The sequence below is a fragment of the Phalangium opilio genome, unplaced genomic scaffold, assembly GCF_054372755.1.
Source record: "Phalangium opilio isolate 3A_F unplaced genomic scaffold, DU_Popi_V2 ptg000039l_2, whole genome shotgun sequence".
In the NCBI taxonomy this organism is placed as follows: Eukaryota; Metazoa; Arthropoda; class Arachnida; order Opiliones; family Phalangiidae; genus Phalangium; species Phalangium opilio.
In genome coordinates, this window is record NW_028324163.1 from 316,325 (window position 1) to 342,595 (window position 26,271).

Here is a 26,271-nt window from a genome sequence, read left to right on the forward strand (position 1 = left end):
GCTCTAGCTATTATAGAAAAAAAATGGCGACCGAATGAAAACGGTCGGAAACTTTTGATCGAGACTGTACATAGAAAAGATTTCTTTTACATTTTCAAAACATATGTTTTTAACTTTATAAAAACAAAAAATGATTCAGTTGAAAAATAGGAACTCAACTTGTAGCTCACTAATAGTGTGTAGTTCTTGTTTAAAGATCGAGTTTCTTAGGTGGTTTAATTACGCGTTTTGAGCGGCGGATCACCGGAGTGGTAGTTGGTGTACGGTCACTCAGTGGTGTAGGAGACGGATTGGTTATGGGAGAGTTAAATGATGGCTGGTGACTTTCCAGTATAGAAGTATTATCAAGTATTTGTCGGGCGATTGTTCCGATCCATGACTAGTGACATTATTTTTAGGGACGTAGATACGATTGGCAAGATTCTGAGTTTATGGTAGGATATCAGGGTTTGTGATCGTTGTGTTAGGTACTTGAGTTTTTGGCGATTCCACACGTTCGAGGATCGGATCTAGGTGTCTCTTCCAAATACTATGTTCTTTTGTTCGGAGCTGATAGGACATATTCATGTTCTCTTGATTACTTTAGCAGGTGTCCATGTAGGTTTGGAGGTGCGATAATCGCGAGAATATACTGTATCACAAACATTGAATTCCTGATGACGTGTACGGTTACTTCGGAAAACTTGAGCTGTTTGGTTAATTAGAATCTTCGTGTTGATGTCAGGTTTCAATAAGCTGAGACGTGTACGTAATGATCGTTTGACGAACCAGTTAGCCGGCGTTTCTCCCGTAGTAGCGTGAGGGTGTTTCTATAGGTCAGAAAAAACTCATCCAATTGAGAAGAAATGGAGGCTGATGGATGAGAATGTTTCAGGCTTCTTTTAAGTGTCTGAACAAACCGTTCCGCCAATCTTTAGTTGACGGATGGAAAGGCGCTGAGAATGTGTTTTATGCCATTATCATTCATGAACGTTTCGAATTCTGAGCTCGTGAAGCATGGACCATTATCACTAACAATGCATTCCGCTAGTCCAAATCTTGAGAAGATGTTAGATAGTGATTTTATAGTTTGTTCCGACGTACATGTTTTTGATATATAAACTTCAGGCCACTTTGAGTAGGCATCGACTACTACGAAAAACTTAAGATTGCAAAAAGGACCGGCATAGTCCACATGTAGTCGTTGAAAAGGCCTATCCGTATTTATCCAAGGATGTGGCGTACTTTTGATCGGACTCTTGCTCAGTGTTTGACATTCAGTGCAGGTTTTCACGGTTCTTTCTAAATCTTTATCAATTCCTTTCCAATATACGTAACTTCTGGCTATAGCCTTCATATTGCCTATGCCTGGGTGATTACGATGTAGCTCTTCCAAAATTCTAGCTTGACATTTTAAAGGAATAACCACTTTCTTACCCCGTAAGAGACACTTGTGCATTACGGTGAGGTCGTCTCGTTTGGAGAAATAGAATCTTAGATCTTCCCCGTTCAAAGTATAGTCGACAACTCGAGATAAAACAGGATCGCATCGGGTAGCTTGAGCGATGTTATGACTAGTCAGTGGCAGGCAGCTAATCTGTTGTAAGTTAAAGAGATCTGCTCCATCTTCTTTATCAAAGACCGTAACTTGTAAAGGAAGCTGCGAGAGAGAGTCGGCATTCGCGAGTGCAGGTTCGTGCTTGTACTTAATAGAATATGAATGCGCCGCAAGCATAACGGCCCAACGTTGAAGGCGTGACGCTGCCAACACGGGAAGACCCGAATGATGACCAAAAATTCGCGTCAAAGGTTGTTGATCCGTGAATAGTGTAAAGTGATGTCCGTATAAATAGGACATCATCCGGATTACTTTCTTCCAATTCAACGTTAATTTCAACAGCCAACTTCGTCCCATGAGAGGTTTTCCGCATCCCTCTAATACGTAGAGCATATCGTGTATAACTTGTGACTCATACTGAATTAAGACTGGTATTACGCCCATAGGTTGGACTGGCTCGTTTGTATACGTTGAGAGTTTCTTCCTTGTAGGTTCCAAAGGTATGTGATGAAATTCACTGTCATACAGTTGTTTTGAAATGACTGAGACTGAGGCACCGGTGTCTAATTCCATTAAAAGGGACTTCGCATTGACCAGTAGTTCCACCATAATAGGAGTATCTTCCCTTGCATTGTCGGTCTCTACCGTGTAGAGCTGGCCTCTAAATAAATCATCATCTTCTGTGAGAGATTCCTCCTCTTCTCTCATATCGGTATCGAGAGAATTGAAGTTGGGAGGCTTCCGAGTGTGGTGAGAATTCTTCCGCTTAGCATTTGTGGGCGTGTTCATTTGACACACGCGTTGGATAAGTCCATGGTAGCAGCGGTTACATTGTGCCCTCTAGAATTTGCAAGCTACTTCGGTATGAGTAGTACCGCCACAACGGTAGCAAGCTGGCCGATTAACGGTAGTCTTCCTTGTACCAGAAGCTAGGACCCTGGGCCGGGGTTTGGTAGGGGAAGAAGGGCCGGAAGAGCGTGAAGAAAACTGTTGACCAGGGTAAGAGATAGCGTGGACCGTACCACGATCGGAGGAAGCTGAACCATGAAAATCGACGGAATCATTCGCGGCAGTTTCCATTGAAACGGCGATGTCGACAGCTTGTTGGAAAACTAGTGTTTACTCCGATAACAGACGTTTTAAAATGCCTTCTTTGGCCAAACCGGAAATAAACTGGTCGCGCAAAACATCATCGAGGGTAGCACCAAAGTCACAACGAACCGAGAGGCGTTTAATTTCAGCTACATAGGCGGAGATTGGTTGAGATGAATTTTGACGGCAACGGTGGAAGCGAAAGCGTTCCGCGATGAGCAAAGGCTTAGGCGATAAATGGTCGCTAAGAGCACTTGCGAGTTCAGCGAGAGTCTTACTGAAAGGAGCGGTGGGCGCTGTGAGACTTCGTAATAAAGTGTACGTGTTGGGGCCAAGTAAAGTCAAAAATGTTGGTACTTGCTTCGCTGCGGGTACATCATGGGCCAAAAAGTAAAGATGAACACGTTCCATATAAGTAGGCCAATCACATCTTGACGAGTCGAACGGTTCCACGAACAAAGGCGTAGCGGCGGCCATAGCGAGCGAAATGGTGAGGTCGAGAAAATTTTTTTTTCTCCGTCACCAATTGTTATATATTTTAATATAACATTAATTTATTCCGGGCCTTAACTTCTAGTGTTTAATCGATAAATTAAGAGTCAATGCTTTCTTACTAAATAAATTTAATAGTTTAAACGGAGGCCAATAAACAATACATATTATTAACATTCAAGAGAGTCGTGCTCTGTTCTTTCACTAATGGCTTTCTGCCGCGCACTGCTTGCGTAGTGCGTTAAGCCTAACATAAGCCCAACACAAAATATTAAGGCTTAAATTTAAATATAGTTTGAATCAGTTTTTTGCCGCATTTCTCATAAACTTCATCCTGCTTTGAGTCAGGTGGGAACACGTGATCGTACGCAAAGCATTTATTGACATCGGGAAGGGAAACTTGATTTTGCGCCTTTGAAAAATGCACGACTATTTTGGCGCCTTCGTTGGTTTCCCGGCGGACCAGGGGACGAGAACGTACCATAACCGTGACTGGAATGACTTTCAATTCCTCCATTGCAAGAGTGGTGGCTTCTATTTAAATAAAAAGGGCATAAGATAATTAAAACGGGCCTATTTTTAAATTAGATTAATACGCCAGTTAGATTCGCGTAAAGAAATTATTCAAACAATACCAGAGTTGGCTCGAGGAGAGACTCGGGTAACGGAAGTTACAGCCGTTGATTTGACTGAGCCGAGCATTTTTGAATTTGTTTCACCGCTAAAATAGTACACAAGGGTCGGTCAAGAGGTTTAAATGGTAATGGAAAATATGCGCGTGACTTCTTCTCGAGAGGTCGCATGTTTTTTATTCGCGCGGTTTTTTTTAAATTTTTAAAACTTTCAACCTTTTGTGTTAGGCTTTATTCAAAATTTTAATTTACTTAAATTTCGAAGTTTTCTTTCACAAAATTAGCGGAGTGGTCTGGATTAGTGGAAATGCAGCCCCCAATTTGGCGTGGGGGCTTAGTGGCGCCCTTTTCCAGAACCAGGGTTAGATTTAGGGTCACGTTTGTCGCCAGTCTCTGGATTAATCTACTTCTTTTTCTATTCCGCGGGTACTTCTTCGGTGGTGACTTTGAAACTCTGAAATTCACTGTTCGACCTTTGGATGACACATATTTATACGCACCTTTCGTTTTTTACTCAACTTCGAGCTATGTTGATGTTCGAGGATTCCGCCTTCGCTCGCTCCCGACGCTATTACCCTTTTACGCGGTCGCTGGTAGTGGTACCATACCCAATTTGATAGCGGTACGTTTTGATGCCATAGGTTCTTGTGGTGATGTTGAACTTAATCCTGGCCCACCTCTCAATGTTAAATGGCCTTGCGGTCATTGCCAAAAACCAGTTTTCGATACCCAAATGGCGCTTCTCTGTGAAGGTGCTTCTTGCCAGAAATGGTTTCATGCGAAATGCGTTCACATGCAACGTGCAGAATATCGCCGTCTTGGTTCCTCTGATGAACCATACCTTTGTCCAACGTGCTCCTTGCCTGCATTTAGTGACTCGTTTTTCTCCATCCATGACACACTATCTGATAGTTCCCGTTCTTCTCCGTTGCCTCTGAAACGTTCGAAGACAGTCACATACCTTCATTCTAACGTTCGAAGTGTCCGCAATAAATTGCAGGATTTGTCCCTATTGAATTCAATACAGTACGACGTGATTGGCCTCACGGAAACATGGCTTGATGGGACGGTACTGGACTCTGAGCTATTTCCATCCAACTATGTTACTTTTCGTCGAGATCGCCTGAAGAGGGGTGGTGGAGTCCTACTGGCGATACATGACACCCTTCTTCCTGTACCAATAGACATCCCAGAGGATAGACTTGTCACTGAGGATGGCACACCTTTAGAAGCAATATTCGCTCTCTTCACATGTGGCACTCGCACTGCTGTCACTGGATGCGTCTACCGACCTCCTAGGTCTACCTTGGCTTACATGTTATCTTTGTGTGAACTTTTGGGATTTTTACATGAGACACTCCCGCCGCATGATGTGTTCGTTTTGATGGGTGATTTCAATTTACATATTTCTTGGTCGGATCCATCGCCTCGTACTGCTGAGGAACAACTTTTCTGCGACACAATCCCTGGCCTTGATCTTGAACAAACGGTTACTACCGCCACCCGGGGCGATCACATTCCGGATTTGGTCTTCATAAACGATTTATGTTTTTTAAATGAGACCACGACTAGAGCCAATCTTCCTGGACGCGACCATTTAGCGATTGTTGGTTCTCTTAACATACCTAAAAGATTTACCCAGACTGTGAATCGCACCATCCTAAATTATAAGAACCAAGATCTGGAGAATCTACGTAATACTATACGATATGCACCGTGGGATTTGGTCTATTCTACTGACGATATCGATGAGATATGGCAGAATTGGCTTGATATCTTTTGGGCCTGCGTGAGGGATAACATCCCATCTGTAACGCTGCTGTTATATATTTTATTTACTCTTTAATATAACATTAATTTATTCCGGGCCTAAACTTCTAGTGACTAATCGATAAATTAAGAGTCCATCCTTTCTTACTAATTAAGTTAAATAGTTTAAACTGAGGGCAATAAACAATAACATTCGAGAGAGTCGTGCTCTGTTCTTTCTCTTATGGCTTTCTTCCGCGCACTGCTCGCGTAGTGCGTTAAGTCTAACATAAGCCCAACACAAAATATTAAGGTTTACCTTTAACTATAGTTTGAATCAGTTTTTGCCGCATTTCTCATAAAATTCATCCTTGAGTCAGGTGGGAGTACGTGATCGTACGCAAAGCTTTTATTGACATCGGGAAGGGAAACTTGATTTTGCGCCTTTGAAAAATTAAATCTATTTGGTTTGGAACCTTTCGGACAAATCTTTCAAAAACTATGTAAGATAGGTTTTCGAATCTTATGAGAGAAGAAACGTTTATGGTATCGGTTCTATTTCATCCGCGAAGAAAACATTAATCTTTAAAGGAGAAATGGGCGCTGGCGATGCGGTGAAAGGCAAAATGGGCGCTGGCGATGCGGTGAAAGGCAAAATGGGTGTTGGCGATGCGGTGAAAGGCAAAATGGGTGTTGGCGATGCGGTGAAAGGCAAAATGCTTGTTGGCGATGCGGTGGCAGGCAAAATGGGTGTTGGCGATGCGGTGGCAGGCAAAATGGGTGTTGCCGATGCGGTGGCAGGCAAAATGGGTGTTGCCGATGCGGTGGCAGGCGAAGAAGATGTTGGCGATGCGATGGCAGGCGAAGAAGATGTGTGCGATGCGATAGCAGGCGAAGAAGATGTGTGCGATGCGATAGCAGGCGAAGAAGATGTTGGCGATGCGATAGCAGGCGAAGAAGATGTTGGCGATGCGATAGCAGGCGAAGAAGATGTTGGCGATGCGATGGTAGGCGAAGAAGATGTTGGCGATGCGGTGGCAGGCGAAGAAGATGTTGGCGATGCGATGGTAGGCGAAGAAGATGATGCGATGCGGTGGCAGGCGAAATGGGTGCTGGCGATGCGGTGGCAGGCGAAAAAGATGTTGGCGATCCGGTGGCAGGCAAAATGGGTGCTGGCAATCCGGTGGCAGGCGAAGAAGATGTTGGCGATCCGGTGGCAGGCAAAATGGGTGCTGGAGATTCGGTGGCAGGCGAAGATGTTGGCGATGCGATGGCAGGCGAAGAAGATGTTGGCGATGCGATGGTAGGCGAAGAAGATGTTGCCGATCCGGTGGCAGGCAAAATGGGTGCTGACGATCCGGTGGCAGGCGAAGGTGTTGGCGGTCCGGTGGCAGGCAAAATGGTTGCTGGCGATCCGGTGGCAGTCGAAGAAGATGTTGGCGATCCGGTGGCAGGCGAAGAAGATGTTGGCGATCCGGTGGCAGGCAAAATGGGTGCTGGCGATCCGGTGGCAGGCGAAGAAGATGTTGGCGATCCGGTGGCAGGCAAAATGGGTGCTGGCGATCCGGTGGCAGGCGAAGAAGATGTTGGCGATCCGGTGGCAGGCGAAGAAGATGTTGGCGATCCGGTGGCAGGCGAAGAATATGTTGGCGATCCGGTGGCAGGCAAAATGGGTGCTGGCTATCTGGTTGCAGAAGAAGTGGGTGCTGACGATCCACTGGCAGGCGAAATGAATGCTGGAGATCCGGTGGCAGCCGAAGTGGGTGCAGGCGATCCGTTGGCAGGCGAAATAGGTGCTGGCGATCCGGTAGCAGGCGAAATGGATGCTGGCGATTCGGTAGCAGGCGATTCGGTGGCAAGCGAAATGGATGCTGGCGATCGAGTGGCAGGCGTAATGGATGCTGTCGATCGAGTGGCAGGCGTAATGGATGCTGTCGATCGAGTGGCAGGCGTAATGGATGCTGTCGATCGAGTGGCAAGCGTAATGGATGCTGTCGATCGAGTGGCAAGCGTAATGGATGCTGTCGATCGAGTGGCAGGCGTAATGGATGCTGGCGATCGAGTGGCAGGCGTAATGGATGCTGGCGATCGAGGGGCAGGCGAACTGGATGCTGGCGGTCCGATGGCAGGCGAAATGGCTGCTGGTTGCTGGCGATCCGGTGACACGCGAAATGGTTGTTGGTTGCTGGCGATCCGGTGACACGCGAAATGGTTGTTGGTTGCTGGCGATCCGGTGACACGCGAAATGGTTGCTGGCGATCCGGTGACACGCGAAATGGTTGCTGGCGATCCGGTGACACGCGAAATGGTTGCTGGTTGCTGGCGATCCGGTGACACGCGAAATGGTTGCTGGTTGCTGGCGATCCGGTGACACGCGAAATGGTTGCTGGTTGCTAGCGATCCGGTGACACGCGAAATGGTTGCTGGTTGCTGGCGATCCGGTGACACGCGAAATGGTTGCTGGTTGCTGGCGATCCGGTGACACGCGAAATGGTTGCTGGTTGCTGGCGATCCGGTGACACGCGAAATGGTTGCTGGTTGCTGGCGATCCGGTGACACGCGAAATGGTTGCTGGTTGCTGGCGATCCGGTGACACGCGAAATGGTTGCTGGTTGCTGGCGATCCGGTGACACGCGAAATGGTTGCTGGTTGCTGGCGATCTGGTGACACGAGAAATGGTTGCTGGTTGCTGGCGATCCGGTGACACGCGAAATGGTTGCTGGTTGCTGGCGATCCGGTGGCACGCGAAATGGGTGCTGCCGATCGAGTGGCAGGCGAAATGTGTGCTGCGATCGTGTGGCCGGCGAAATGGGTGCTGGCGATCGAGTGGCAGGCGAAATGGGTGCTGGCGATCGAGTGGCAGGCAAAATGGGTGCTGGCTATCTGGTTGCAGAAGAAGTGGGTGCTGACGATCCACTGGCAGGCGAAATGGATGCTGGAGATCCGGTGGCAGCCGAAGTGGGTGCAGGCGATCCGGTGGCAGGCGAAATAGGTGCTGGCGAAATGGATGATGGCGATCCGGTGGCAGGCGAAATAGGTGCTGGCGATCCGGTAGCAGGCGAAATGGATGCTGGCGATTCGGTAGCAGGCGATTCGGTGGCAAGCGAAATGGATGCTGGCGATCGAGTGGCAGGCGTAATGGATGCTGTCGATCGAGTGGCAAGCGTAATGGATGCTGTCGATCGAGTGGCAGGCGTAATGGATGCTGGCGATCGAGTGGCAGGCGTAATGGATGCTGGCGATCGAGGGGCAGGCGAACTGGATGCTGGCGGTCCGGTGGCAGGCGAAATGGCTGCTGGTTGCTGGCGATCCGGTGACACGCGAAATGGTTGCTGGTTGCTGGCGATCCGGTGACACGCGAAATGGTTGCTGGTTGCTGGCGATCCGGTGACACGCGAAATGGTTGCTGGTTGCTGGCGATCCAGTGACACGCGAAATGGTTGCTGGTTGCTGGCGATCCGGTGACACGCGAAATGGTTGCTGGTTGCTGGCGATCCGGTGACACGCGAAATGGTTGCTGGTTGCTGGCGATCCGGTGACACGCGAAATGGTTGCTGGTTGCTGGCGATCCGGTGACACGCGAAATGGTTGCTGGTTGCTGGCGATCCGGTGACACGCGAAATGGTTGCTGGTTGCTGGCGATCCGGTGACACGCGAAATGGTTGCTGGTTGCTGGCGATCCGGTGACACGCGAAATGGTTGCTGGTTGCTGGCGATCCGGTGACACGCGAAAGGTTGCTGGTTGCTGGCGATCCGGTGACACGCGAAATGGTTGCTGGTTGCTGACCTTTTAGGGCGGTAGGGTAAATGGTTACAGCACGTTTTAAGTGCTTATAATTAAATACTCTCTACGTTAAGTTTTCCAATGTATTTGTTGCACCAAAATGAATAAGAATCATTTTAAATATAAATAACAGTCTTAAGAGCTTTTTTAAAGGCATTTACTATATAAAAGCAATTCTAGACATTTTTAAGGATTGCTCATAGTACAGTCATTTTAGCCCAAAAATAGAGGGAACCCGGAACAAATTGAAACAAAGCTGAAAATTTCAGACCTTATAGATTTTTGGGCGCTCTTTAACGTGGCCATATTGGAAAATGGCGGACAAAATCGAGATAACGTCTAATAACTATGGTTCTACTTAACCGATTAAAACGTAATTAGGCTTCAATTGTAGATTACCTTCAGACACAATTCAACTTATAAGATAGTTTGCCATACAACTAACCGGAAGTTGACATCTGACCCTGAAGATTAATCTCATATAGAAAATCGGGATTTAAAGCATTTTAAGGTTTCTATTTTCAGAATACATTTCCAAAATTGAGAAAACGTTTAATAACTCTGTTTCTACCAACCCGTTTAACACGTTATTATCGATGTTGCGTTTTGTTAGCAGATCGATCTTGCGTTGTGTTAGCAGATCGACCTTGAGTGTTGCTGACAGATCGCTCTTGAATTATGTTAGCAGAATGTTCTTGAGTTCTATTGGTTGATAGAGCAATATCAGTGTACTTCTTCATATGAAATGGTTTTTCAAAGAATCTAAGTGGGACATTTGACCCTTGAACTTGAGGAAAACGATTTTGGTCACCTGCTCCAGCCAGTCGTCGGGAATCGGTGATTTTGTCTTTTTTGCCTTCAAGCATAGAAATAGCTTCTGTAGTAGTTTGCTTTATCACAGATATCTTGCTGTTTACATCGTCAATATCATGTCGTTTTGCAAAAGTTGCATCGTGTTCCATAATATGGGAGTCATAATCTGTTCTTAGCTTAGAGATATTTGCTTCTAAGATTTTGAAAGAATTGTCCATTTCCTTTCGGAGATTGATGAGTGTTTCATTTAGCACACTCACTTGAGCTGGCAAGTCTTGTACTTCAATAAATATTTGTAGACAATCTGGGCATATCCAAAAAGACCCAGCAACGATGGTTTTGAGTCCAAGGCACATGATGTGAAACCAGGATTTGCAGAATCCACAGTGTATCATAGTGCCATGTTTGTGGCCGCCCCGTCCAAAGTCACAACTTTCGGTACAGTGCTTCATACTGGATATACAGTCGTCAGAATATTTAAAACAAACTGAGAACTATCTCGATAAATAATTCAGTCATAGAAGTTAAAAATTTAAAATTTAAAAATAATAATAGCCTTAAAGCGCGGAAATCTATTACAATACCCTTAGGCTTCGGAGCTAAAAAGTATGCGACTTCACGTAACCACTAGCAATCTAGAGGAAAACAATTTGAATTACATTCTGAAAATAAAATGAAGTTCTAGAATACTACCTGGCTTTCATTCCATTGAAGGAGTAATGAGTGTACTTTGGCGCAAATTGTACCACAACGGCATGGTACGCTTCAACTGAAGAAGTTTGGCAAACGGAAGACATTTGTGGAATATCTGGCAGCAATTTTTCAAGAATGTTTTTCAATTTGAGGAAGGGTTTTGATCCTAAATTATCATTATTTTAATAATTACCCTTTTTCAAACCCTTTGGAATTAAATTCATTACCTGGAATCAGCCAAATATTTTTCCTTTCTTCCTCTGGCGTGAACGCAAGATTCAAATGGTTCTTCATGACCACGGTGTTTATTTAGTTGCCCATTGGGAAAGAATTGGTCACCAATTGGGGTCGATATTTACCAATTGAAACCTATAGTTGCCCATTGGGAAAGAATTGGTCACCAATTGGGGTCGATATTTACCAGTTGAAACCTATAGTTCCCCATTGGGTAAGAATTGGTCACCAATTGGGGTCGATATTTACATATTCAAACCTATAGTTCCTCATTGGGTAAGAATTGGTCAGCAATTGGGGTCGATATTTACCAATTGAAACCTATAGTTCCTCATTGGGTAAGAATTGGTCACCAATTGGGGTCGATACTTACCAATTCATTTAAAATTTTTGAACTGATCAATTTTAGCGTCTAAGCCTACTTGTTTGAGCTACATTGTATTTAGCACTGTCAAGGGCAAGAGCTTCCACTCCCTATTATAAATTCTTTCTGCAAGAAATAAACAAATTTTGAAATATTAAAGCATAGCGCGGCTCCAGTGGATCCCCTACAAGTTGACTTTCCTTACAAACTAAAGTTTTGGCTTGGCAAAGCAAGAGGCATTTGTGGGCGGGATTTATACGTGCATGTATAAATCCCGCCCTCTATAGCCTTTGCCAAGCCAAGTCCGGAGTTCAGAAGGAAAATCGCCTTGTAGGGGATCCACTGGAGCCGCGCAATGCTTTAACTTTAATCGAAACGCATGTACAGGCTATCTCTCATACTCATACTCACATAGATGTGCCTTTCCTTAGTTTCATTAACATAAATTAAGTTTAAGTATTGATTTTTATCATTATTAACACATACTTTGACTTACGTTGTTTTGGGTATTGGAATTACGGCGTTTTACCACTGTTAGAGACACGCATTTTAGCCCTAATTTTTTCTATTGGACTTTTTGCCATGATTCACGCCGTTAGAGGGATATTAAGCAAGAAAAACATGGCGTTTGAGCTCTTGTAGGTGCTTTGCCCGGGTGCTTGTAGGTGCTTGTGGATACTTGTAGGTGCTTGTGGGTACTTGTGGGTGCTTGTAGGTACTTAAGGGTTCTTGTAGGTACTTGTGGGTTCTTGTAGGTACTTGTGGGTGCTTGTAGGTACTTGTAGGTGCTTGTAGGTGCTTGTGGGTACTTGTGGGTGCTTGTCCCGGGTACTTGTGGGTGCTTGTAGGTACTTATGGGTACTTGTAGGTGCTTGTAGGTACTTGTGGGTTCTTGTAGGTACTTGTGGGTTCTTGTAGGTACTTGTAGGTGCTTGTAGGTACTTGTGGGTTCTTGTGGGTGCTTGTAGGTACTTGTTGGTTCTTGTGGGTACTTGTGGGTGCTTGTAGGTACTTGTGGGTTCTTGTGGGTTCTTGTAGGTACTTGTAGGTGCTTGTAGGTACTTGTGGGTACTTGTGGGTTCTTGTGGGTTCTTGTAGGTACTTGTAGGTGCTTGTAGGTACTTGTGGGTTCTTGTGGGTACTTGTGGGTGCTTGTGGGTGCTTGTAGGTGCTTGTAGGTACTTGTGGGTGCTTGTAGGTACTTGTGGGTGCTTGTGAGTGCTTGTAGGTACTTGTGGGTGCTTGTAGGTGCTTGTGGGTGTTTGTAGGTACTTGTGGGTGCTTGTTGGTACTTGTGGGTATTTGTGGTTGCTTGTAGGTACTTAAGGGTACTTGTAGGTACTTCTGGGTACTTGTGGGTGCTTGTGGGTGGTTGTAGGTACTTGTGGGTACTTGTGGGTGCCTGTGGGTGCTTGTAGGTGCCTGTGGGTGCTTGTAGGTACTTGTGGTTGCTTGTAGGTACTTGTGGTTGCTTGTAGGTACTTGTGGGTGCTTGTAGGTAGTTGTGGGTGCTTGTAGGTGCTTGTGGGTACTTGTGGGTGCTTGTAGGTACTTGTGGGTGCTTGTAGGTACTTGTGGGTGCTTGTAGGTGCTTGTAGGTACTTGTGGGAGCTTTTAGGTACTTGTGGTTGCTTGTAGGTACCTGTGGGTGCTTGTGGGTACCTGTCGGTGCTTGTGGGTACTTGTGGATGCTTGAAGGTACTTGTGGGTACTTGTGGGTGTTTGTTGGTACTTGTGGGTGTTTGTAGGTACTTGTGGGTACTTGCCACGGGTGCCTCTGGGTGCTTGTAGGTACTTGCCCCGGATGCTCCTGGGTGCTTGTAGGTACTTGCCCGGGTGCTCCTGGGTGCTTGTAGGTACTTGCCCGGGTGCTCCTGGGTGCTTGTAGGTACTTGTGGGTGCTTGTAGGTACTTGTGGGTGCTTGTAGGTACTTGTGGGTGCTTGTAGGTACTTGTGGGTGCTTGTAGGTGCTTGTAGGTACTTGTGGGGGCTTTTAGGTACTTGTGGGAGCTTTTAGGTACTTGTGGTTGCTTGTAGGTACCTGTGGGTGCTTGTGGGTACTTGTGGGTGCTTGAAGGTACTTGTGGGTACTTGTGGGTGTTTGTTGGTACTTGTGGGTGTTTGTAGGGACTTGTGGGTACTTGCCACGGGTGCCTCTGGGTGCTTGTAGGTACTTGCCCCGGATGCTCCTGGGTGCTTGTAGGTACTTGCCCGGGTGCTCCTGGGTGCTTGACACGGGTGCCTCTGGGTGCTTGTAGGTACTTGCCCCGGGTGCTCCTGGGTGCTTGTAAGTACTTGCCCCGAGTGCTTGTAGGTACTTGCTCCGGGTGCTTTTAGGTACTTGCTCCGGGTGCTTGTAGGTACTTGCTCCGGGTGCTTGTAGGTACTTGATCCGGGTTCTTGTAGGTACTTGCTCCGGGTGCTTGTAGGTACTTGCTCTGGGTGCTTGTAGGTACTTGCTCCGGGTGCTTGTAGGTACTTGCTCTGGGTGCTTGTAGGTACTTGCTCCGGGTGCTTGTAGGTACTTGCTCCGGGTGCTTGTAGGTATTTGCTCCGGGTGCTTGTAGGTACTTGCTCCGGGTGCTTGTAGGTACTTGCTCCGGGTGCTTGTAGGTACTTGCTCCGGGTGCTTGTAGGTACTTGCCCTGGGTACTTGTAGGTACTTGCTACGGGTGCTTGTAGGTACTTGCTACGGGTGCTTGTAGGTACTTGCCCCGGGTACTTGTAGGTGCTTGTAGGTACTTGCCCGGGTGCTTGTAGGTACTTTGCTTCCTCCATAGGATTAACATTACACTAAATTTTGGAAGCTCGTAACTCTGGTTATATTAGAGATACGGGGATATCCTTTCATTATTTAATAGTCCTATTTGCCCCTTCCCTCCTTCGTTAGCATTTGCTCCATAGGATACTCCATATACGGGAAAAACCTGGAAAACTCTGGGAAGTATATGGGGAAAAGCCTGGAAATCTCAGGGAAATTTGTTTTCCAAAAGTTGTATGAACCTTGTTATGCAACATATGTTATAAACTCATGGTTTTAGTTATATAAAGTTTTACCAAGAAGTGATATCTAGTTTACTAGGGAGAAGGTATAAGATGCCTAAGTATTCGCACGCCATAGTCCCAGTCCCACATTCAAAATACAAGTGGGGACGCAAAAGGAGGCCGGGCTATTTCGCCTCTCCTCAGTCGGAAAATACGTAGTTTTCGACATTCGCGTCGCGTTTACGTGAGTTTTCTGGTCCTTGACCAAATAAGCATTTTTTAAACTGGACATTAGGCCAGCGACTTTCTTGACTTGGAATAAATAAACCGGGCCGTGACCATTGACCAGAGCACGTCGTCTGCTAAACTAAAGAAGTGTATAATTAAAATATTAGAATTTTAATGTGTGGAGTCTGGTTACCCTTGAACTTTCTTAGTAGTCGCGTGGACCACTGACCCCCCCCCCCCTCCGATTTAATTTTTGAACTGATCAATTTTAGCGTCTAAGCCTACTTGTTTGAGCTACATTGTATTTAGCACTGTCAAGGGCAAGAGCTTCCACTCCCTATTATAAATTCTTTCTGCAAGAAATAAACAAATTTTGAAATATTAAAGCATAGCGCGGCTCCAGTGGATCCCCTACAAGTTGACTTTCCTTACAAACTAAAGTTTTGGCTTGGCAAAGCAAGAGGCATTTGTGGGCGGGATTTATACGTGCATGTATAAATCCCGCCCTCTATAGCCTTTGCCAAGCCAAGTCCGGAGTTCAGAAGGAAAATCGCCTTGTAGGGGATCCACTGGAGCCGCGCAATGCTTTAACTTTAATCGAAACGCATGTACAGGCTATCTCTCATACTCATACTCACATTACCTTATATGTTTAATAAATTTAGCAAAATATACTGTAGTGCCGAAACTGCTAAGCCTTCTGAAAAGAATTGGTCAATCTCCTCCTCTGAGATGTATGTTGCAAAAAATGTAAAAGTTCACCACTTAACATTCAAAATTATTTATAAATGGTAACTCACTGCAATTTTAAAATCGTATTTTTCTAGCGAAGTCATTTTAATCTATTGTGTTTTATTTGCATAAAGCTTTCCACGTTGCTTGGTTGTTAGAAAAATCTGCCTCAATACGAATCGAGGAAGTTTGAGCCTTAGGTACTTGTATGTCGAAGTTCGTATTATATTTTCTCCACACAAAGATTTAATTTCCTTCATTTCTTTACTCATATGTCGGTTAGGTGGAAATATCATAAAATTTGATTTCCATCCTTTTATAATGAGTCCATTGGATCTAAGATTATACTTTAAGTTCATTAGGTCGATTTTCATTTCCATTTTTAATTGCTGCCCCAATTATAGGGCAGTGTCGTCCATATATTCGTTAGATTGCGCAAAAACTTAAGTTACTGTGCATTTTTGATGTATACACGTTGAACAACAATGACGCTGTCCTGACCGACCCCCTGTCGTCTCTTTTTCCCCCAATTATGACTGTTGTGGTATAAAATTTGTTCCCTGTTGAGCAGATAGGTTTAAATTAAATGCACAATAATTGACTCTGGAAATTCTCATTACTACGTTCTGCTTTCCATTGTAGTTTTAGTATTACTTATACCACTTATATAATCATTCGACTACCAGCCTAATTTAATGTTAAAGAATACAAAGTTCAGACTATAATTTCACAATTTTACTTTTTCAAATGTGAATTCAAATAACTACATAACCATGCAACCACTAAGAAACACACAATCGAAATAAAAGATTTATAACGTCAAATAATTTAAACAAAAGTAATTGTAAAGTACAGTTTTATATTTCTAAGTACGGCTACTTTATAGACTTGAATTATGTTTAAATAAAAACTAACCAGTAATAATTTTGGGTGCTTTCGGACAAGGGACCTTCCTCTGCCGTTATAACCTAAAATGATCCAATTTGTTTATTTTCTAAATATTACATTTCAACATTTTCGTTTAAAACACTATCTCTGGGACCTTGCTGTCATTTTTTAAAATTTGAATCCATAACCATTCCGTGGTCTAATTTTAAAGCTCGCCTATCTCGAATACATATTCCACTTTCTTAAAACCAATGTTGTTACCCAATCTAATTCGTGGTTCATACACTGTAAAAAATTGTGGTGTCTAAATAGTGCCATAATGGTGTTAAAACAATGTGCACTATTTATGCACCTTGACAAGGTGCGGAAATAGTACGAAAATGGTTCGATATTTAAAAAAAACCATCAGCTTAAACGAATGGTGTAGAAATGGGTTTATAAAGCATAATTCTTTAGAAGGTGTGCAAATGATACCTTAATTATATAAAAAACCCCATTGAATACCCCATTAAATGGTGCTCAAATGGCATAGAATTAGTGCAATATTTTTTAAACACCATTCGCTTAAATAAACGGTGTGAATAAGGGTTGAAAAAGCCTCATTCATTAAAAGGCGCACAAATGATACCCAAACGATATAAAATAACACCTTCGCAAGGCCCATATAAAAGGTGTTCAAATAATGTGAAAATAGAGTTATGTTTTGAAGACCATTGGCTTAAATAGAAGGTGTAAATAAGGGAGGAAAAAAACCTCATCCTCGGAAAGGTGCGCAATTGATATAAAATAACACCTTCGCAGGCCCTTAAAAAGATGTTGAAATAATGTGAAAATGGAGTTATCTTTTCAACACCTTTCGCTTAAATAGAAGGTGTAAGAAACGACTGAAGAAACCTCATCCTCGAAAAGGTGAGCAAGACTCATCAAAGATGGTGAAATAACGTGAAAATGGAGTTATGCACTCTAAATTAAGGTACCTAAAAAGTGTTGTAGTTGTGTAAAATTTATTCCGCAGTATTTGTACACCTTGACAATGTGTTGAAATTGTATGAAAATAGTGCGATATTTTACAAACACCATTAGCGAAAATAAATGGTGCAAAAAACGGATTCATAAAACATCATTCAATAAAAGTTGCTCAAATTATACACAAATGGATTAAAATAACACCTTCGATTATACCATTAAATGGTGTTAAAATAATACGAAAATACACCTTTGCAAACCCCTATCTACCCCATTTTAAGTCCTTAATTAGCCCATTCAAAGTCTATATTTACCCCATTTACACCATTGCAAACCCCTATTCACCTCATTTCAAGTCCATATTTACACCATTTCAGGTCCATATTTACCCCATTTCAAACCCTACTTACACCATTGCAAAACCCATATTTATACCATTGCAAAACCCCTATTTACACCATTGCAAAACCCCTATTTACACCATTGCAAAACCCCTATTTACACCTTTTCAAGCCTTATTTACACCATTGCAAAACCCCTATTTACACCATTGCAAACCCTTATTTACCCCATTTAAAGTCCCTATTTACCCCTTTTCCAGCCTTATTTACACCATTGCAAACCCCTATTCACCTCATTTCAAGTCCATATTTACACCTTTTCACGTCTATAATTACCCCATTCCAAGCCCTATTTACACCATTGCAAAATCCCTATTTACACCATTGCAAAACCCCTTTATACAACATTGCAAAACCCCTATTTACAACATTGCAAAACCCTATTTACACCATTGCAAAACCCCTATTTACACTATTGCAAAACCCCTATTTACACCATTGCAAAACCCCTATTTACACCATTGCAAAACCCATATTTATACCATTGCAAAACCCCTATTTACACCATTTCAAGCCTTATTTACACCATTGCAAAACCCATATTTACCCCATTTAAAGTCAATATTTACCCCTTTTCCAGCCTTATTTACACCATTGCAAACCCCTATTCACCTTATTTCAAGTCCATATTTACACCATTTCAAGTCTATATTTACCCCATTCCAAGCCCTATTTACACCATTGCAAAATCCCTATTTACACCATTGCAAAACCCCTATTTATACCATTGCAAAACCCCTATTTACACCATTGCAAAACCCCTATTTACACCATTGCAAAACCCCTATTTACACCATTGAAAAACCCCTATTTACACAATTGCAAAACCCTATTTACACCATTGCAAAATCCCTATTTACACCATTGCAAAACCCCTATTTATACCATTGCAAAACCCCTATTTACACCATTGCAAAACCCCTATTTACACCATTGCAAAACCCCTATTTACACCATTGCAAAACCCCTATTTACACCATTGCAAAACCCCTATTTACACCATTGAAAAACCCCTATTTACACCATTGCAAAACCCTATTTACACCATTGCAAAACCCTATTTACACCATTGCAAAACCCATATTTACACTATTGCAAAACCCCTATTTACACCATTGCAAACCCCTATTCACCTCATTTCAAGTCCATATTTACACCATTTCAAGTCTATATTTACCCCATTCCAAGCCCTATTTACACCATTGCAAAATCCCTATTTACACCATTGCAAAACCCCTATTTATACCATTGCAAAACCCCTATTTACACCATTGCAAAACCCCTATTTACACCATTGCAAAACCCCTATTTACACCATTGAAAAACCCCTATTTACACCATTGCAAAACCCTATTTACACCATTGCAAAACCCTATTTACACCATTGCAAAACCCATATTTACACTATTGCAAAACCCCTATTTACACCATTGCAAACCCCTATTCACCTCATTTCAAGTCCATATTTACACCATTTCAAGTCTATATTTACCCCATTCCAAGCCCTATTTACACCATTGCAAAATCCCTATTTACACCATTGCAAAACCCCTATTTATACCATTGCAAAACCCCTATTTACACCATTGCAAACCCCTATTTACACCATTGCAAAACCCCTATTTACACCATTGCAAAACCCCTATTTACACCATTGAAAAACCCCTATTTACACCATTGCAAAACCCTATTTACACCATTGCAAAACCCTATTTACACCATTGCAAAACCCATATTTACACTATTGCAAAACCCCTATTTACACCATTGCAAACCCCTATTCACCTCATTTCAAGTCCATATTTACACCATTTCAAGTCTATATTTACCCCATTCCAAGCCCTATTTACACCATTGCAAAATCCCTATTTACACCATTGCAAAACCCCTATTTACACCATTGCAAAACCCCTATTTACACCATTGCAAAACCCCTATTTACACCATTGAAAAACCCCTATTTACACCATTGCAAAACCCTATTTACACCATTGCAAAACCCTATTTACACCATTGCAAAACCCATATTTACACTATTGCAAAACCCCTATTTACACCATTGCAAACCCCTATTCACCTCATTTCAAGTCCATATTTACACCATTTCAAGTCTATATTTACCCCATTCCAAGCCCTATTTACACCATTGCAAAATCCCTATTTACACCATTGCAAAACCCCTATTTATACCATTGCAAAACCCCTATTTACACCATTGCAAACCCCTATTTACACCATTGCAAAACCCCTATTTACACCATTGCAAAACCCCTATTTACACCATTGGAAAACCCCTATTTACACCATTGCAAAACCCTATTTACACCATTGCAAAACCCTATTTACACCATTGCAAAACCCATATTTACACTATTGCAAAACCCCTATTTACACCATTGCAAACCCCTATTCACCTCATTTCAAGTCCATATTTACACCATTGCAAAATCCCTATTTACACCATTGCAAAACCCCTATTTATACCATTGCAAAACCCCTATTTACACCATTGCAAAACCCCTATTTACACCATTGCAAAACCCCTATTTACACCATTGCAAAACCCCTATTTACACCATTGAAAAACCCCTATTTACACCATTGCAAAACCCTATTTACACCATTGCAAAACCCTATTTACACCATTGCAAAACCCATATTTACACTATTGCAAAACCCCTATTTACACCATTGCAAACCCCTATTCACCTCATTTCAAGTCCATATTTACACCATTTCAAGTCTATATTTACCCCATTCCAAGCCCTATTTACACCATTGCAAAATCCCTATTTACACCATTGCAAAACCCCTATTTATACCATTGCAAAACCCCTATTTACACCATTGCAAAACCCCTATTTACACCATTGCAAAACCCCTATTTACACCATTGCAAAACCCCTATTTACACCATTGAAAAACCCCTATTTACACCATTGCAAAACCCTATTTACACCATTGCAAAACCCATATTTATACCATTGCAAAACCCCTATTTACACCATTTCAAGCCTTATTTACACCATTGCAAAACCCATATTTACCCCATTTAAAGTCAATATTTACCCCTTTTCCAGCCTTATTTACACCATTGCAAACCCCTATTCACCTCATTTCAAGTCCATATTTACACCATTTCAAGTCTATATTTACCCCATTCCAAGCCCTATTTACACCATTGCAAAATCCCTATTTACACCATTGCAAAACCCCTATTTATACCATTGCAAAACCCCTATTTACACCATTGCAAAACCCCTATTTACACCATTGCAAAACCCCTATTTACACCATTGAAAAACCCCTATTTACACCATTGCAAAACCCTATTTACACCATTGCAAAACCCTATTTACACCATTGCAAAACCCATATTTACACTATTGCAAAACCCCTATTTACACCATTGCAAACCCCTATTCACCTCATTTCAAGTCCATATTTACACCATTTCAAGTCTATATTTACCCCATTCCAAGCCCTATTTACACCATTGCAAAATCCCTATTTACACCATTGCAAAACCCCTATTTATACCATTGCAAAACCCCTATTTACACCATTGCAAAACCCCTATTTACACCATTGCAAAACCCCTATTTACACCATTGCAAAACCCCTATTTACACCATTGCAAAACCCCTATTTACACCATTGAAAAACCCCTATTTACACCATTGCAAAACCCTATTTACACCATTGCAAAACCCTATTTACACCATTGCAAAACCCATATTTACACTATTGCAAAACCCCTATTTACACCATTGCAAACCCCTATTCACCTCATTTCAAGTCCATATTTACACCATTGCAAAATCCCTATTTACACCATTGCAAAACCCCTATTTATACCATTGCAAAACCCCTATTTACACCATTGCAAAACCCCTATTTACACCATTGCAAAACCCCTATTTACACCATTGCAAAACCCCTATTTACACCATTGAAAAACCCCTATTTACACCATTGCAAAACCCCTATTTATACCATTGCAAAACCCTATTTACACCATTGCAAAACCCTATTTACACCATTGCAAAACCCTATTCATTCCATTTCAACTCCATATCTACCCCATTTCAAGCCTATATTTACCACATTTCAAGTCTATATTTACCCCATTTCTTGTCCTATTTTCACTATTGCAAAACCCCTATTTACCTCATTTCAATTCCTTATATTTACCCCATTTTAAACCTATTTACGCCATTGAAAACTCCTATTTACCTCATTTCAAGTCCTTATTTATCCCATTTCAAATCTATATTTACCCCAAGTGGGGTGGCGTAGCGGTTAGCGCTTTCGCCTCGCAGCAAGAGGATCCTAGGTTCGATCCCGGACTGTGGCACCGGGTGAAAATCTGGGAACGAATCCTTCTGCGTAGAGTTTGCAAGTTCTCTCCCCGCTTGTTAAAAGGAGTTTTCCTCCGCGGTCTAACCCGGTTTCTCCTTTCCATCAAAACTTGCAGAGGTTAACGGTAATAGTTAGTATAGGGCGCTGTAGGTTAGCTGTGGCACAGGGGCTAGCCACCACCCCTCTATGCATTGTAAAGGGACCCACCTGTAAACAAGCCACAGGCTTAGTGTGGATATCCCTTCATAGACAAAAGCTTAGAAAAGCTTAGATTATTTCAAGTCTAAATGTAACCCATTTCAAGTCTAAATTTAGCCCATTTCAAGTGTATATTTACCTTATTTCAAGCCCTATTTACACCATTGCAAAACCCCTATTCACCTCTTTTCAAGTCTTTATTTACCCCATTTCTTGTCACTATTTGCCGATTTCAAACCCCTATTCACCCCATTTACTGGGATCATTATTGACGTGTTCGGTGGGACTTCACTACCTTTCCTATTGTGTATATACACGTTGAAGGCTTTTCTATTATATCATTTTGTGTGAATTAACACGACTATTCTACAGGGCCGGTAGGCCCTTGTAGATATGACTTGATACCGTTTTGTAACGTTAAAGTAATATTCACCCGCTTTTGCTAATTTCCTATGGAGATTAACATGGGTTTTTCGTGATTTTTCCCCACCGATAACTTAAAAACTACAGCGAAGATACTTTTCGGAATTATCTTAAATTAACAATTAAGTATTCAGGGTGTGCTATCGGCCAGCGTGATCAAAACAATTAAGTCTAAGTATGTTAATTTTACTTAATTACAGAAGTACGGCTTTGACCATCGTGATTGGACATAATAATTAGCTAGATCTCTTGGAAAACTCAGTGTCATACGTATCTGTAGTGTGGTGGTTATCACGTCCGCTTCACACGCGGAAGGTCCCAGGTTCGAGCCCTGGTAGATACATGTATTGACCATCGTGATTGGACATAAGAATTAGCTAGATCTCTTGGAAAACTCAGTGCTTCCACGTATCTATGGTAAAGTGGTTATCACGTCCGCTTCCCACGCGGAAGGTCCCAGGTTCAAGCCCTGGTAGATACATGTTTTGACCATCGTGATTGGGCAAAAGAATTAGCTAGATCTCTTGGAAAACTTAGACTTACCACGTGTCTGTGGTGTAGTGGTTATAATATATATTTAACAATTATTTCACTTCACTTGATTTAATAAGGTGACATAGGTAGCGTACTTTTTCCCTACTTTTAAAACCATTAAACTAAGTAATATTAGAAGTTCAATAGATTGTCTAAAAAAGATGTTAAAAGCCACTGTAAATGGAGCATAAATGCTTAATATTTCCTTAATACTTGCAAATAATATTAGTAAATGGCGTGAATTTATCATAGAAATGGGGTTAAAGTACACCGTAAATGATGTCTTTTATGGCACTGGAAAAAACAGCATATATGGTGTTTGAATGCACCATTATATTTTAGAGTGCAAATGTATGACGGTAAAGCAAACATAATTATTCAAAATTTAATTACATTAAGACTGAAGTGACAGATATTATATAAAAACGTCTTGGTTTGGACCAAGGCCGAAAAAACAAACGATATGTGTGAGGTTTATCAATTGACTGAAGTTCAGATATTGAAATTTTTTTCTAGTTCTTTTTATCCACTCAATCCTTAATCAATATTTAATTCAATCAACTGATTTTACTGTTAATCGATCTAGTCTCTCTAAATTAATTGAAAAAATTACATATCTACGCTTTTTCAAGAACAATTAATTTCATGATAAAATGTTTTCGAAAATGTAATTGTTCTTGAAAAAGCGTAGATATGTAATTTTTTCAATTAATTTAGAGAGACTAGATCGATTAACAGTAAAATCAGTTGATTGAATTAAATATTGATTAAGGATTGAGTGGATAAAAAGAACTAGAAAAAAATTTCAATATCTGAAACTTCAGTCAATTGATAAACCTCACACATATCGTTTGTTTTTTCGGCCTTGGTCCAAATAAGTTAATGCCGTTAAAATTATCCAAATGGTCTCTCTTGGGTAACAACTAAGGAGTCAGATCGGTATTAATAAAGAGCACATGTTACTTTTTAAAGCAACACCTTTCTTTCTTAGGCATTAAACTAGATTCCCACTCGACCGAAAAAAACCGGCGGAAATCACACAGCCAACGGTAAAAATTTTAACTTACGCTGGCGTTCGGCGGTAGACCGTTCAAACTACGACTGAATTTTCAGTTTGGCGGTAGATATTTTTGGGTCACGTGACAGATTCGAGTTGTTTCCTCAACATCTATTTCACACTCTTTGTCCCCTTGTCGCTTGGATCGTACTAGAAGGGATATTTTCTAGCTTCCTCAGTAAACTTTTCCTTATTAACATCTTATCTCTTTTTACTTCCGTTAATTTAATTTTTCTTTCTTGGTGGTATGTTTCCGATAAGCCTTGGTCAACCACAAAAAATGGCGGCTATCAATCGATCTCGCGTGTGCGTGCGCTCTTGAAATTTATGACGTTGTCAGTGGGATAATTTCATTGGCTGAGACACCGGCGTAACGCGGAACACGACCGAAAAAATAGAACACAACTTACGCCCGACCGAACGGAAATTCCGTCGGTCGAATCCCTTTCTGCGGGGTATCCGTCGTCTTTTCCGTGGAGTGGGAATCTAGCTTCATAAAAGCGGGCCTATTCGAAAAAATGCTCCATTTCTTTAGGTCCTTGAACAATAACGCTATATTTATTAAGGATTTTGAAGAATAAGCATCTTCCTTTTCCAAAATATTGCTTGTTTTATAGATCAGATTAGGGTTAGGAAAGGCATAGGTTAGTTTTGCTTAGGCGTCTTTGAGACCTACGGTTCCTAAATTAAGCATTTGACCTCGTGATAATAAGCGTATGCATATATTCATATCCTATAAATGCTAAAAATTGAAAATCCATTTCAATGATAACATTTTATCGGTGACAGCATTTAAAAATGAAATGTTTTTTAGAGGAACTATGTTACGTTAGAAAATAGATTTTGGGTACTCATTCTATGTTCAAACTTCATTACAGTGTTACATAATGCATTTGACTTAAATATAACAATTTGCTAATCGCTTTATCAAGGTACATTTCTTCGATTTGAAAATATTTCGTTCTTCTAAACCCTAAATTTTGCTTTATATTTAAAAAATATATGGAATTATTGCTCATTTTACCTAACCACTCAATCTTCATTAGATAATCAGATTATCTTCGTGAATTACTGTTTTTCCATCGGAAACTTTTAGTCATAATATACCGAATCCAAAATCCGCCAAATTGCGGGGTTTTTCAGCCGAATGGAAGAAAATATTTTAATTACCGTAGCAAAATCAACTTGAAGTGGGGTGAACAGGGGTTTGAAATGGACTAAATATGGGTTTGAAATGGAGTAAATAGGGGTTTGAAATGGACTAAATATGGGTTTGAAATGGAGTAAATAGGGGTTTGAAATGGGGTAAATATGGGTTTGAAATGGAGTAAATTGGGGTTTGAAATGGAGTAAATTGAGGTGTGAAATGGACTAAATATGGCTTTTAAATGGAGTAAATAGGGCTTTGAAATGGAGTAAATGGGGCATTGAAATGGAGTAAATAGGGGTTTGAAATGGAGTAAATAGGGGTTTGAAACGGAGTAAATAGGGGTTTGAAATGGAGTAAATAGGGGTTTGAAATGGAGTAAATAGGGGTTTGAAATGGAGTAAATAGGGGTTTGAAATGGAGTAAATAGGGGTTTGAAATGGAGTAAATAGGTTTTTGAAATGGAGTAAATAGGGGTTTGAAATGGAGTAAATAGGGGTTTGAAATGGAGTAAATAGGGCTTGGAAATGGAATAAATAGGGGTTTGAAATGGAGTGAATAGCCGCTTGGAAATGGAGTAAATTGGGCTTTGAAATGGAGTAAATAGCTAGGGCTTTGAAAATGGACTAAATATCTAGGGCTTTGAAATGGATTAAATAGGGCTTTGAAATGGAGTAAATAGGGCTCTGAAATGGAGTAAATAGGGCTTTGAAATGGAGTGAACAGAGACTTGAAATGGTGTATTAATGGCTTTGTTTTACACCTTAAACGTGGTGCTAAATATAGAAAAAATATTTAACACCTTCACTTCATTTGGTGTAGTAATGTGATATACGTGGCGTAACTTTGCCTACATTTAACACCATTAAACTAAGTAGTAATATTAGAGTTCAAAAGATTTCCTGAAAAAGATGTTAAAAAGCACCAAAATGGTGCATAAATGCCTAATATTTCGTTCA

The 26,271-nt window shown here is 41.7% G+C and overlaps 2 non-coding genes across 2 annotated transcripts; both read left to right on the top strand.

Annotated features, from left to right (window-relative positions):
* Window positions 1-22,844: 22,844 nt before the first annotated feature.
* On the top strand, window positions 22,845-22,917 carry TRNAV-CAC (transfer RNA valine (anticodon CAC)). Its single transcript has one exon. It is a non-coding gene; the product is annotated as a tRNA-Val (tRNA).
* A 65-nt stretch (window positions 22,918-22,982) lies between these two features.
* Window positions 22,983-23,055, top strand: TRNAG-CCC (transfer RNA glycine (anticodon CCC)). The gene has a single exon. It is a non-coding gene; the product is annotated as a tRNA-Gly (tRNA).
* Window positions 23,056-26,271: the final 3,216 nt, after the last annotated feature.